Genomic DNA, 14669 nt, shown 5'->3' with positions numbered 1-14669 from the left:
ATCTCATTTACTATTTCCATGAATGCGGTAATCCTTTCATCTTCTTCCATTTTTTAGGTTTTCATATCTCACTCGGTAACCATCAAGTTTAACAATCTTCACTATAGGGTCACCTTCATTAAGAATCTCCAACTTGTCCCATATAGCCTTTCATGATGATTTGTTGCTTAATCCTATTTTTTTATTATCAGATAGTGCACACAAGAGGGATTCTCTTTCTCTATAATCATTCTCAAGCTCCTTGTCTAGGTTAGCCAGAGGAGGATTGCTGGATCTCGGATTAAAGGGTGTGACACCATTCTATGTGATCTTCCAAAACTCCTTGCTAAGACATCTCAGATGAGTCTCCATCTAAATCTTCCATACTATGTAATTTGTTCCATCAAGCCTCTGAATATCCCTTCGAAAGATAGCTTGAGAAGAATTGGATGAACTTGAATTGTTATTCACCATAGGATCTTCCTCAAGTGGTTAAGCTTTTTTTAGAGAGGACTAATGTTCTGATACCAATTGTTAGATAGTTTAGATAACCAAAAGACAACTGAGAGGGGGGGGGGGTGAATCAGTTATCATAGATTACGAGAACATTTAGCAATTTAAACCTTAATAACAGAATCCAAAACAACAATACTGGGATAATAGTTAATCAATTAAGCATAAACAACAATCACAGAATAAAAGCCATCCACACAACACCAATATTTTTACATGGAAAACCTAGTAAATGAAAAAACCATGGTGGGAAACCTACCCATAGTTATATAATACTTCTACAACAAGTATGTGAATTACAATGAAGGGGCATACACTTGCAGGAAGGCCAACAACCTAGAGCACATTTCTCATCACAAAAGGAGTCTCACTGACTACATATAAATCTAGACTACAATTCAGAGAAGTGCTGAACTGTAAAAGATAACATCTCCTATTCTTAGGTATAGTTCTGGTTAAGCTCAATACTAGAGGAATAAATCCTCTTACATAAACCCAATTCGATCTCCAATGATCAACCAACTACCCTACCTGAATGATATTACATTATTTGCACATTACATTCATTGACCATGACCTCTTACATTAACCATGATGTTCTACAATGAGATCTTACATCTATTTATACAAACCCTCGACCATAAACAATCAGGTCAGCCACCAGACAATAAACCAATTACATAATTACAAACCATATCGGCCTTAGACCAAACAAGTAATAACAAAACACAAGACATCCCGTAAATACATCAATAGGTCCTATCCATAGGTTACATTAAATTCGGTCCATAACCCAGATCAATCGGGACTAATTATAGGTTGACACACTTCATCAATGATCTCCAACCACCAGGTCTCAAACATGAATACCAACAACATCCTAAAACTCCATCAGAAGCTACACAAACACCCCTTATGCAATTTATCAAAGATCTCCATCAAAATCTCTATCGATGAAATATTTGACAAAACTAGAAGCCAATCTCCTAAGCAAGTAGGATATCATCCAATCTCCAAACCAAAACCAAATGACCAAATATGATTATAAGTATCATGAATAAGCCAATTCCATCACCAGATTATACTAGAGCCTACTGGATCTTGTTAGATCCAAGTTTTCATAAACCACTTAACCTACTGGGACCAGAAGGGTGTCAGTAAAGCATCCAAATAGCTAGTGTTGACATCAATGACAAAACATCAATGCAACACATATAATCAATTCGACCAAATGGCCAACAATATTTTCTTTGAGTTTTTGAGTTCCTTTGATTTGTCCCTTGATTGTTTGAGTTACAATAACTTGCACCAAGCAAAGTTATATTAGGTTTCACAATATTTGCATCTACTATGCTATCATTGACTATGTTCTTATTCTTGTTCCAAAAGTGGGGTTTTTCTTTCCCATTTGATTCCTCTTTTTTCTCTTTGAATATCTTGATGATACCTCTTTCAATAAGGACTTTTTCTATCACCATTCCTTTCTCAATGACCTCTTTGAAGGTAGACAAACATTCTTTTCTTATCTCATATGCAATATCCTTGTTGACGTTTTATGTGAACATTTTTATCATTTTCTTTTGTGGTACATCACAAGAGAATTGACTAGAAAGACCTCTCCATCATTGTAAAAATGAAGAAAAAATTTTCTCACTTTTTTCCTTAGTGCTACGTAAGGTAGCCACAAACACATTTGTCTCAATGTTGGATTAGAAGTGTTATATGAAATCCTCTGCTAGATCACCCCATGAATTAATTCTAGGTGGAGGTTGGGAGAACCATTGCATTTCTTGTTCACCTAATATTTGTGGAAACAATCTCATCAAGTACGTTTCTTCTGGTTCTACCTCAATACAAGATGTGAAAAATTGTCTTATGTATGCCTTAGGATCACCTTTACCTTTGTATTTATCAAACTTTGGTTTCATAAAGTATGGATGGAAGGGAGGCATTGGAATGATTCTATTAAATGGGTAAGACATATGTCATTCATTTTTTATTGTTGCTTTGGTGTATTCATGTCCACCATTTTCTTTTGTAAATCCTTGATCTATTGTTGCAAGTCATTCTTGGGTGGTGTCTTTTCTCTTTGAGCTAGTCCCATGCCTAAGCCACCCAAAAAAGGAGGGATATAATGCATATATGGATGGTATTGATCATAGATGTGTTCATATGGAGGAGAAACATAGTTATAGCTTGCATATGGACCACATGGTGCAATATTATAGTGAGGAGCACTAGGTCTAGGTCGATACATATCATGACCATGAGGATATGTGTCATAAGAATAATCTTGGATATTGCCCCAAATCTGACACGATGTCTCCTCATGTCATGATTTTGAATGTTCGATTGAGTGTAATTGTATGAATTGGTATTTGTAGACACCTAAAAATGGTCAAACGCTTGCGAGGTCATACTTTAACATATGCGCATTGCCTCATTTTAGGTTTTTGCATCGCATTAACATTTCTCCTATGATTCGCACTTGATCTTTATCATTTGCGAGCATCGAGTCATTCTTCTGCATTCTTCAATCATCTCGTCCTCAAATTTGGTCTTGTCGACAACACTATCTAGTCATGATTTTGATCGATTTTATCCTCTTGCATCAATGTGCGTGCTAATTTGTCATCATTTTGGACATCATCAATCCTAATTAGGGTTTTGTCCTCCTGTCAATCTTGCGATCAATTTGTCATCAATCTTATCATCAATCTTATCATTTTGGACATCGTCAATCCTAATTAGGGTTTTGTCCTCTTTTCAATCTTATCATCTGGCGATCGGTTTATCAATCTTGTCGTTTTACGATCGATTTGTCATCGATCATTGTCATGTTCGATCTTGTCATTTGCGATTGATTTATCATCGATTGTGGTCATTTTCAATCTTGTTGTTTTGCGATCTATTTGTCATCGATTCTTGTCTTTTTTGTCAATCTTGTCATTTTGCGATCGATTTGTCATCGATCGTTGTCTGTCTCAATTATGTCAATTTGGATCAATTTGTCATTGTTCCTCATCAATTGGCGCATTTCTCAATCAAATTGTTTATTGCATTGGTCATTTATCAATTCAAAATTATGATCGACCTTAATTATCTTCAATCAGGACCTAATTGTCATCCTCGCATTGCTAATTCACCTTCTAGGGTTTCATGATTTAATCATTTAACCTTGTGCGTCATTTCTTCCTTTAGGATTAATAAATTACTTATTTATCCTAAGTTTTCTCATTACAATTAAATATTCATTTAATTGGCTAATTATTCCTCTTTGTGAGTGAATTAATTAATAAATGAAAAATTATTGATTAATTCACTAATTTCTAATTTCCTAATTTCTTAATTCTTAAATTCAATTTCCTCCTATTTCTCTCCTAAATTTATGGAAATGACATAGAAATTTTTCATAGAATTTGTCATAAATTTTCATAAATTCTTGACATAGAAATTTGTCATAGAATTTGTCATAAATTGTCATAAATTCTTGACATAGAAATTTGTCATAGAATTGTCATAAGCCTTTGCATAGCAATTTGTCATAGACATGTCATAATTTTGCTATTATTGATTTGAATTTCTATTCGAATCACTATCATGCTAATTTGTTCATTTATCCAATTCTTCTATAAATTGGATGATTTTCAATCAAAGCTAATCCCGAATCCCTAATCAAACTATCAAACTTATGCTTCTAGTACTCTTGACCAATAACCAACATCCATCTTGCTTTCAATTGTATGTGTGCACTTGTAGGTGAGATCCACAAATCCATTTGAAGAGGAAAGAAGAACAATGGAGCCGCATGGGAGGAGCATTCAAATCGTCATCCAGTTTACATAATCTTTGCTTTTGAATGTTTCATTTAATGTCTCTATTGAATGTGTTTTAGGATAGGTTCATTGCAATGAGTGCTCTTATGATTAAGTTATCATGTCTAGTGTTTTGATCTACTTGTTTGTGATGATTTCCTATTTCCTAACGTACATTAATTGGTGAACCTGATGTGAATACTAACCTTCTAACCCCTTTACTATGTTTTGGAGTGCTTTCAAGTTGATTTTGCAGGTCAAAAACCCAAAAATAGGGCCGTGCAGGGTATTCTGGACACTTCTGTGCCTGTGTCCTGCATCTTGCGCCTGTGTCCTGCATCTTGCACTTGTTTAGGTGACATTTTGCACTTGTGTCAGACATCTTGCGCCTGTGTAATGAGTTCTGCGCTTGTGTAAAGTCCAGAACAGAGGTGAAAAATGCAGTGTTTACTTGAAATTTTTGGTGTTTTTGCATTCTGTTTTCTGTGCTTTGGATTTTGGTACTAATTATTTGTGTATAATCTTGGCATACGCATGACAAAGACTACAAATCAAACTACTAACATGTGTTATGCAGAATTGATGGTCAAAGACAACAAATCAAACCCCTAACGTGGGTTTTGCAGGTTGCCTTGGAGAAACAACCAAACTGTGTGTTTGTGATTTTTAATTAGGCACTTAGTGATTTCTAAATAGGTTGGAATAAACGTGTTTGTGCTTTGATTGTTAAGTGTGACATTGGAGTAGGAGAGTATGCTCTCATCCTTCATAGGGTGATCGGAAATCCAGATCTTCGATACCATGCTTGTGTTGTTGATTGTTTGTCACCCTTAGAGGGCCTGCCTTCCCGACCACTTTGCTTTTGCAAGCAAGTGATAATCGTGAGAAGGGAACAACCCAAAGTGAGTATGGCTAGAATTCCTTGGCATTCTAACTCACTATAAAAAAATACCCGATGAGCGAAAGCTTTGAAGGAAGTGTTACGTGGGAATTGCAGTTACTTGGGAAGTGATGACCCTTGAACTCTTTCTCATATCAACATCTAAGTAGGGCCTCTTGGTCTAAATCGTGCTTGCGTGACTACATTTGTTTGGTATCTTGATGGGCTTAATGTCTCAATCATGCTTGCGTGACATCAAGGAGTAATGCTTAACAGAAATCCTTACTACATACCTTGTTTTTAGAGGCCAAAAACCCTTCTAGTTGCTTGAGAAGGACAAATTCGGATACTTGGAAGAGATACTAAGTTCACCATGGGGAGATTTCCATGGGGACTGATGCTTGGCTACCCTGAGAAGTGAGTGCCGTGGAGGGGAGCCCGTGGGGTCAAGCATCTATGTATTCTCCTTGAATCTCATAATGAGTCTACCTCTCAAGTACCTAATGTCCTTGCCTACCATAAGAAATGTGTGAATGAGAATGATTGTCTTGAGTCTAAGTTTAAATATCTTGTCTTCTTTGTTTGTCAAAAGTTGAATTGCATCCACATTTCAAAAAGCAAGACAAATTGATTCCAAACAAGGTTAAACACAAGAACATTTCATCCAACAAAGTTCAAAAATCTTCAAACATGGTTGTCAAACATTGTTCAAAATATTGTCTCAACATTCATGTCACTTACATTTAGGTTCATCCTAGTTTGCATTTTGCAAATTCATTGTCAAGTACCAAGGTTAAGTTTCATCTAAGTCATACTCCTTTGCATATCAATAAGGGTCATCCATTTGCATATGTCCTCTTGCATTAGAGTAATATCATTGTCATACATTCATATTTGCATACCCTAGGTATCTTCATCAAGCTTAGGTCATTATCATATCCTATTAGGGTCACTTGCATACTAATTGCCCCTTTGCATATAGTGTCAAAACTAGGTCTTGTCATACTTGAGTAATCCAAATCTTTGATAAACCCTAAGTCATTGTTAAGAAGTCTAGACCTTATCAAACCTTTTGTCCTTTTGTCATCAATGTCATTTCGTCAAACCTAGCTTAGTATCCAAGCATATAGGGGAGACATTGTCATCTTGTCCTTTGTCACTTAAGTCCTTTTGTCCTTTGAGGTCTAGACATCATAGTCAATTTCCTAAAGGTCTTTTTTTAGATTTGCATTTCAAAAGTTTGTCAAAATCTTCAAAAACAACCAAAAACATAGATTGCATTTTCATTTATTTAGTTTGCATTTAGTTGCATATCATATATTATCCTTGAAAAATTCCAAAAATATTGTATTGCATAGTGACATGTCTATTGAAACAAGGTTCCAAGCACCAATGATGCAACAAAGTTTGACGTATCAACCGACAATGCAATCACAATTATATCCAACCCAACAACAAGGCAATATCGATCAAACTCTTTATGATGAAACAAGTCTCCAAATAAAAAAACTAGAGGAGAAACTAGCTCAAGAACAAGAGATTTTGGAACAAAGAGTGAAAAACATTGAGAAGAATAGATCACAAATGTCCAAAGTGTTTCGAAAATTTCCAAGTCAAAATCTAAAGATTGAGCCAATTGATGTAAGATCTCTTCTTGAGCGATCAGACATACTAGCTCTCCTCTCACAAATAGAGATGATGAAACAATTTCAACATTATGTGCCTCTACAGCAAGAACAAGAAGGTGTTTACTATCAATCAGACTTTCAACCAACTCAACCAATGGTCCAATTTCAACAATATGTCCAACCAACAATACAATGTCAACAAATTGTTCAACCAATGGTGGAATATCAACAAGTTCAAGTTCAACCAACATATCAATGTCAACAACCGCCATCAAACATTCAAAAACAAAGGTTGCAGCCCACACCGAGCCAAGTTTCAAACATGTCAGAACAATTAAACCAAGTCCAATATCAAAACATGACATTAGATCAGAACCAACTCCTTGCCAACCAAGTTCAAATTCCAGATGCAACTATGTCAAAACCTCGAAAGAAAGGTGGCTTTATTGCAAGGCTCTTAAGGAACTTACCAAGTGAGTTTATTGAGGAAGATAAAGATAATACACTTATGTCTAGCAACGCCTCATCCCCCCATAAACAAATTGACTCTCTAGTGGCATCTATCCCTACACCTTTAGAAGTTTCACAAGAACCTTCCATATTGTCCTCATCAAACAATACACCTAAGGATGCAATTACCCAAGAGATATCCATAATTTATTGCTAAGATAATCCAATTCATGATGCACATCCTTGTCATGTTTTAGAAATACAAGACCCAATGCCACCATGCACTTTATTGCCATTATCTGTTTTAGAGGACCCCCTTCAAAGTCCGTCTTCCTCATGTTCAAGCATTGATTCCTTGCCAGAATCCATCACAAATGTTCAAAGTGCATTTCCTTCATGCCAAAGCATTGATTCCTTGTCAGAATCCCCCATGCATATCCAAAGTCCAACCTCATGTCAAGAGGATAACTTAGAGTGCGAAGAAATGAGTCCTAAAGAAAGTCAAGATCAAGATCCTGAAACCTTATCATCCCATCCAATTGTTGACTAGGACCCCATGTTCCCAGACACTCATGATGATTCCCCTATCCTTGTCCATCCTATCCAAAGTCCTATTGACACTCCATTCCCCAAGCAAGATCAAGATATCCCAGTTCATCCAATCCCAAATGATCCCCTTCCATTTCATGAAAAAAATGTCTTTTCAGATCCCATTGACATTCCAGATATCCCTTCCATCCTTTCTGATGATCCCATTAAAAGTCAAGAGCAAAGAACCTTTAAAGAGGATTCCAATGATCTTCCTCCTTGTCAAGATCAAATTATTCCTTTAAATCCTCCACAAGATCCACTTGTTCCTCCATCTCCTTGTCTTAATGCTCCATATACACTCCAAGATCACATTTCTTTTGATGATCCCATTATTTTTCCCATTCCATCTCTTGAAGAGCCTGTCATTGAACCATGTCCACTACATGATCCTAATCCCCCTCATGATCCTGATACCCCTCATGATTCTAATGTGTCAGTGCAAGATGTTCAAGAACCCTTGACATGCATAATGGGTTCTTCCACTTTGGTGCAATCTGATCCGCTTCAAGATCTCATTATTTCGCTCATATCATATCCACCTCATAATGGACTCATATCTTATTCCCAAAGAGAAGAGTATCCTATTAGTCAAAATATTGATAAAGGCAAAGGGGTAGACCTTCACAAGCAAGAACCCTTCCATATCAAAGAATATACTAATGGTCATGGCTATAGAGCTCACACTCAAGGCGTTGGTATCCCTTCAAAGTCAAAATCCAAATGTCCACCTTCCCCATCATCGCTTCCATCCATTCTAGGTCCCTATATCCCTCCATCTCCTATGCAACATCAGCAAAGGCACACATCTTGGAGAACATTCCATCCATCGAAAAGAAGTCCATTTCATTCCCATCCACACCGACATTCATTCCCTCCTCCAAGCAATTTGGATGCCAAGTATAAGCATCATAAGTCTAGAAATCCACATGTATTCAAGGATCAACATGTCCAATATAATCGACATGTCAAAACAAAGAACAATATGATCTATAAAGAAAAAGAAATATCCAAAAGGCCACAAAGGCCCACTGAGCAAAATAAAGCAAAGTCAAAATATATGTGGGTTCCTAAATCCCTTCTGCAAGCAATGCACTCCAAGGAACCACAAAAGCATGAAAAATCAAAAACCATGTGGATCCCTAAGAAGCTCCTTGAAGTACAAAAGGAAACATCCAACTTGGCATCCAAAATTGCTATTCCTCCATCCAAACCTTCCAAGTCTATTTCTCCACCACCTTCTTCATCCGTTTTGGGCCCTTATGTCCCAAAATCCATAGCCTTTCCTTCATCAAAATCTCAATATCCAAAATACGTTTTTCCTCCATCAGTCCATCACCCCTCAAGGTGTGTGCCAATGTCAATCTTGACTTCATCTCCATCCACTGAAGCACAATTCTTCCAATACCCTATCCATTATCCAATGCATATTTTCCATCCTTCGATCCCTTTGGTCCAATCCTTTGCATAAATCCTTGCCTTAGTTTCATCTCATTTTCCATGTCTTTATCCTACCAACGTCTTTGAGCATACTTTTAAAGGTCATGGTCCATTTTTTTTTTTCAAGGCTACTATCCAAACAAAAAAGATGCTTGAGTTCTTTTTCCATCCCCTATCATGTGTCCATCTTCTCTTGAAAAAGTCAAAATACAAAAAAAGAAAAAAAGTGAAAAAAAAGAAAGACAAAAGAAAAAAAAAAGTAAAGCAGAAAAATAATTCATCCACTGGTGAAAACCTGGCAAATAGACGCTTTGGGCAAGTACCGTGATGAAAACCTGGCAAATAGGCATCATGCATAATCTATGAACTTCTTGCACACCACACTTGGGGGCAGGTTTCCTCCTTCATATCCTATTGCCCTTCATTATCCTATCATACCATGTCATTACCCTTCATATCCTATTGTCCCTCATGTCCATTTTCCCTTTCCACCTTTGATCTTGACAAGGCTGAGGATCTTCATGAGCATCATGTATTTTGTTTGCAGCTTTTAGTCTATCATAGCTTTTGGTCATTTATCCATTTGCTTATTATAACCTTTCATCCATATTCCCTGTCTTATTGCAACTTTCTGCCACTATCCCGTATCCTATCCCGACCTTCAGTCCATTTCCCTTATCCATTCTTGGTATTGCTTATCCTATCCATATCTTATCACTATCCATACATTCTTTTTCATTCCTTGATCTTGATCTGACATAAGGACGCAAAATTTAAACATGGTTTCAAAAACCTCTTGACATGTCCCTCATGCCATCTCACTGCTTTACATTGTCATATCCAGTCTATCGTCCCATCACGCAATAGCCCTTGAAAATTGCATCCATATTGTCTCCATAATAAAAGGCCTTTGTCTTCCCTCTATCCACCATCATTTCAGAAAGCCTATTTATTCACCTATCATATTCCTTGCCTTGCTAGACACTGGGGGCAAAATCATAAAAAAATCAAATAAATGTCCTGAAAAAATTCATAAAAATTGAAAACTATCCTAAAAAAATTCATAAAAATTGAAAAATGTCCTGAAAAAATTCATAAAAATCCATAAATGTCCTGAAAAAATTCCAAAAAAATTGAAAAATGTCCTGAAAAAAGTCATAAAAATTGAAAAATGTCCTGAAAAAAGTCATAAAAAATTGAAAAATGTCCTGACAAAATCATAAAAAAAATTGAATAATGTCCTGAAAAAATCTCTAAAAATCAAATAAAGTCCTGAAAAAAACGAACAAAAAAATTGTAAAAACTCAGAAAACAAAACACGCATTTTGCAATAAAGTATTCCCTTTATGCATCGACAGATCACTGAGCATTCCTCCAACGACTCACAATCAAACATTGTGCTTTAACTGAAATCATGCATTACCAGATGAACTTTTCCAATCAAACCAGACATTCAAACTGATCCAAATTGTCATATCAATTGAATATCAGTATCAAAATCATTTGTCCTTATTCCTACTGTCATGGGTCTTATACAGGGTGTGGTATACTCGAAACCAAACTGTGTCCTGTCTTAGACGGGGTATCACATTTCCTGAAACCAGACAGCATGATCGTCCTATCAGCACTTTCAATTTTTGACAATGAAGATCAAGATGTTTGTCTGATTTGCTTGAATTTGTGAGTCTTATCTTTTTATTGATTTATCTTTGGCTTCGATCATGTTCCTATGTTGCTCGATGATGTCACTGAGTGATTTAGAGTGACCGGGATGGTTCATGGTCCCTTTCTTTTTTGATTGCGATTATCATTTGTCTGTGGTATGTCTGTCTTTTGCAAAAAGGGTTGCATTTCAGCTCTGGCCTTCCATGCCATGATGCTACGCATCCATTTTGCTACATAAAAATAAAGGTTCTCACCTACAAAGTGCATTACCGAAAGCAAGTTTTTTTGTCATCTCTAACTGTCCTCTCTCTCATTTCTTACTAACATTTCTTCCGTCAGTCCGGATAGTCAGTTCGGTCTAGTGCTCCGATATCCAAACACATATGTTGCGTCCTGCATTCATTGGTTAGTACATTTGCATTCCATCACATATTACATCAAGCATGTTATCCATTTCATTTCATAAATGCATCAAAAATACATAAAAATACATCCATACATATTCATAAATGAGTACATAAGTCATCCATACATAGAAAAATAACTACAAATCATAACACATTGCATCCCATCATATCGATGCATCTCATATCACATATCATAATAATATCAGAGTACAAAATCAGACTGTCTGTCCTAAGTATGGCCCGCAGGCTGACTACAACATGTCAAACTACATAAGGTCCACTATCTGTCATAAGGAGCACGTGCCTCTGTCACCGGGTGCTCCCTCTGTCCTCCTCATCCCTGCCATGTCTCGCAGATGATGTCCCTCCTAGTCCTGGCTGTGGTGGTCTCATCGGTCCACTCACCCCCATGCTGCTCAATGACCTCCGAGAGCGTGACCTGCTCTCTGTCCTCGATCATGCCCGATACGAAGGTGCTCTCCACTCTGGTGGAACTGCACTCTCATATAGTGTCCTCCAATACAGTCTCTCCTCTCCAGTCTCTACCAGCATCTGTGCCATCTCCCGTGCACTGGCATCCCTAATCGACCCAATGAACTCAGTGACTCTCTGTCCCTCTCGCTGTGCCTGAGCTATTGCGGTATCTCATTCTGTCCTCAAGCTGGCATTCTGTCTCTCCAATGTTGCAATATAGTCCTGCTGACTCGCTATGGTAGCCCTGCACATCTCCATCTCCTCTATCCTAGCTGTCTCCGGTTCTATAGGAATATCCTACAATGTCTCCTGATCAGCTGAGTCTAGCTCATCATCTTCATCCTCCCCACTATCATCTCTGTCATTGTCCTCCCCACCATCATCCCCATCTCCCTCATCCCTATCTTTGTCATCATCATCACCCTCGTCATCCTCGTCATCCTCATCATCTCCCTCCTCTCCTGTGAGTGGGAAGTCCTCCTATCTCCTCGGTACTGGAATGTCAAGATCAGTCAAAGGCACTAGCCGTCGTGGTGCAAACCATATCTCATACTCCTTTGTCATCCTAACATCTACCACATCTGACCACCAATCCCACTATCTCTGCTGTAGCTGTGCAAAGTTGGCATATGCTATGTGTGGCTAAATCATACTCCCCCACTGACTCGTCTCTCTGTGAGATCGGGCAAAGCATGCCATCCTCCTAGGTACATCCCGTGTCTCTCCAAACTGTCGTCTGACCCTCTCTGGCAGGTACATCTCAATCACTCTCTGGTGATTCACTGGTCGCCCAATCATGTACCTCTCCTATCTGCAATATGGTAGTTCCTCATGATCATCTGACCATTCGGGGCAATCTTGATATGGCCTCCATATGAACTTTCTCAGTCTGTCTAGCTCATGTCACCAATATAGTATGTATCCAAATGGACCCTGTCTCAGTGCTCCACCATAGCTATACACATATGGTCGGTGTGGTACAATCTATCTCTCTGTAATCAGTCGACATATGGCTATGTGCTCAAATGCCCATACCTGAAGCAATGTGACTCCACAGCTCAGAGTCTGCACTCCCTGATATGCTATCTGATGCAGTTGAAAATAGAGCATTGCCAGTACACATGGTCCCCACGCATACACTGTCCCCTCTATCACCATCCGCTCTAGCACTCTTCCCCATCCAATTGGGAATCCATGTCCTCGTCTATCACCTGCTAGTAAACATGCTATCACAACTGCTATCACCACATATCATCAGTCATACTCGGAAGCCATGCTCTCCCAACCGATCTCCCTCTTGACAATGTCCAGATCATCTATGTCGCGCTCAAATAGCCTACATAACACATCTCTCCCTATCACTGGGTCATACTCTACCATCTCCCCATGTATCGGAATGCGGAGGATGCGCCATACATCCTCTAGAGTCACCATCGCCTCTCCAGTCACCAAATGGAATGAGGAGGTCTCTGAATGCCATCGCTCTACCAATGCAGTAAGCAATCCTATGTTTGCCCTAATCTCGGGCATGTATGTGATGTAATATATCCCCAGTCCTGCTAATGTGTCTCTCTCTGTGCTCCTGAGTCTATGCCGTAACATGAAGCAGTCTGGTCGATTCTCCCGCGTGATCAACGGATACTGTCGACTCTGCATCACAATCGGGGCATCTTTTTGTCAATTTTAGGGTTTGTTCCTACGGGTTGCATTTCCTCATTTTCATGTCCAATCAGGGTGTTTTTCCTCTACATTGACCTATCCTACCCTTATCCCCCCTTTTCCGATCATTTGCATGTCATTTTGAATCAAAACTAAGGTTTTCAGTGCACACTTGCGCTTGTGTTAGGTAACCTGCGCCTGTGTCGGGGAACCTGCACTTGTGTCTTCCTACACAAGCACAAAAGACCCTACACAAGCACAAAACACCTGACACAAGCGTAGAATTAGACCACACAAGTGCAGAAGTCATCTTTTGCATCCCCTGTAGGCCTCGCAATGTCCCGCAAACGCGTCAAATTCCTCAAATTGAAAACATGGGTTTTCGAGATACATACCGCTGCTCCTGCATCCTTTGGTCGTCTGGATGTGCATACATTTTCCCCAAGGTGATCCGCCATTGGAATGTTCGCCATCTCTCTGCACGTGTCCTTGTCCAGAACAACAAATCCTCCTCTTTAGCTAGTGCAAATGAGCAATTTTCACTCTCTTGGTCTCATTTATAGCTCTTTGTCATTGCATAGATGGATGTGTGTCCTCTCCATCTTATGTTGGTTGCGGTCTTGTGCACCTTAAATTGCTTGTCCTTCATGCATCCGATCTCCGATTGTCAGTCCGTTCGATCCTATCATTTTTATCGATCAATTGGCCTCTTTTCTGCATGTTTCCGGCCAATTCCTCGAGGGGGCATGCATATGTCATTATTATTGTTTGGGTCATTTTCATTATTGTTCTTTGAAACAATGCTCAGAATTGCATTGTCTCAAAGAGGGGCAAAATGTAGACACCTAAAAATGGTCAAACACTTGCGAGGTCATACTTTAACATTTGCACATTGCCTCATTTTAGGTTTTTGCATCGCATTAACATTTCTCCTATGATTCGCACTTGATCTTTATCATTTGTGAGCATCGAGTCATTCTTCTGCATTCTTCAATCATCTCATCCTCAAATTTTGTCTTGTCAACAACACTATCTAGTCATGATTTTGATCGATTTTATCCTCTTGCATCAATGTGCGTGCTAATTTGTCATCATTTTGGACATCGCCAATCCTAATTAGGGTTTTGTCCTCCTGTCAATCTTGTGATCAATTTGTCATCAATCTTATCAT

This window comes from Cryptomeria japonica, chromosome 7, assembly GCF_030272615.1.
Source record: "Cryptomeria japonica chromosome 7, Sugi_1.0, whole genome shotgun sequence".
In the NCBI taxonomy this organism is placed as follows: Eukaryota; Viridiplantae; Streptophyta; class Pinopsida; order Cupressales; family Cupressaceae; genus Cryptomeria; species Cryptomeria japonica.
Note: the sequence above shows the minus strand (reverse complement) of the source record.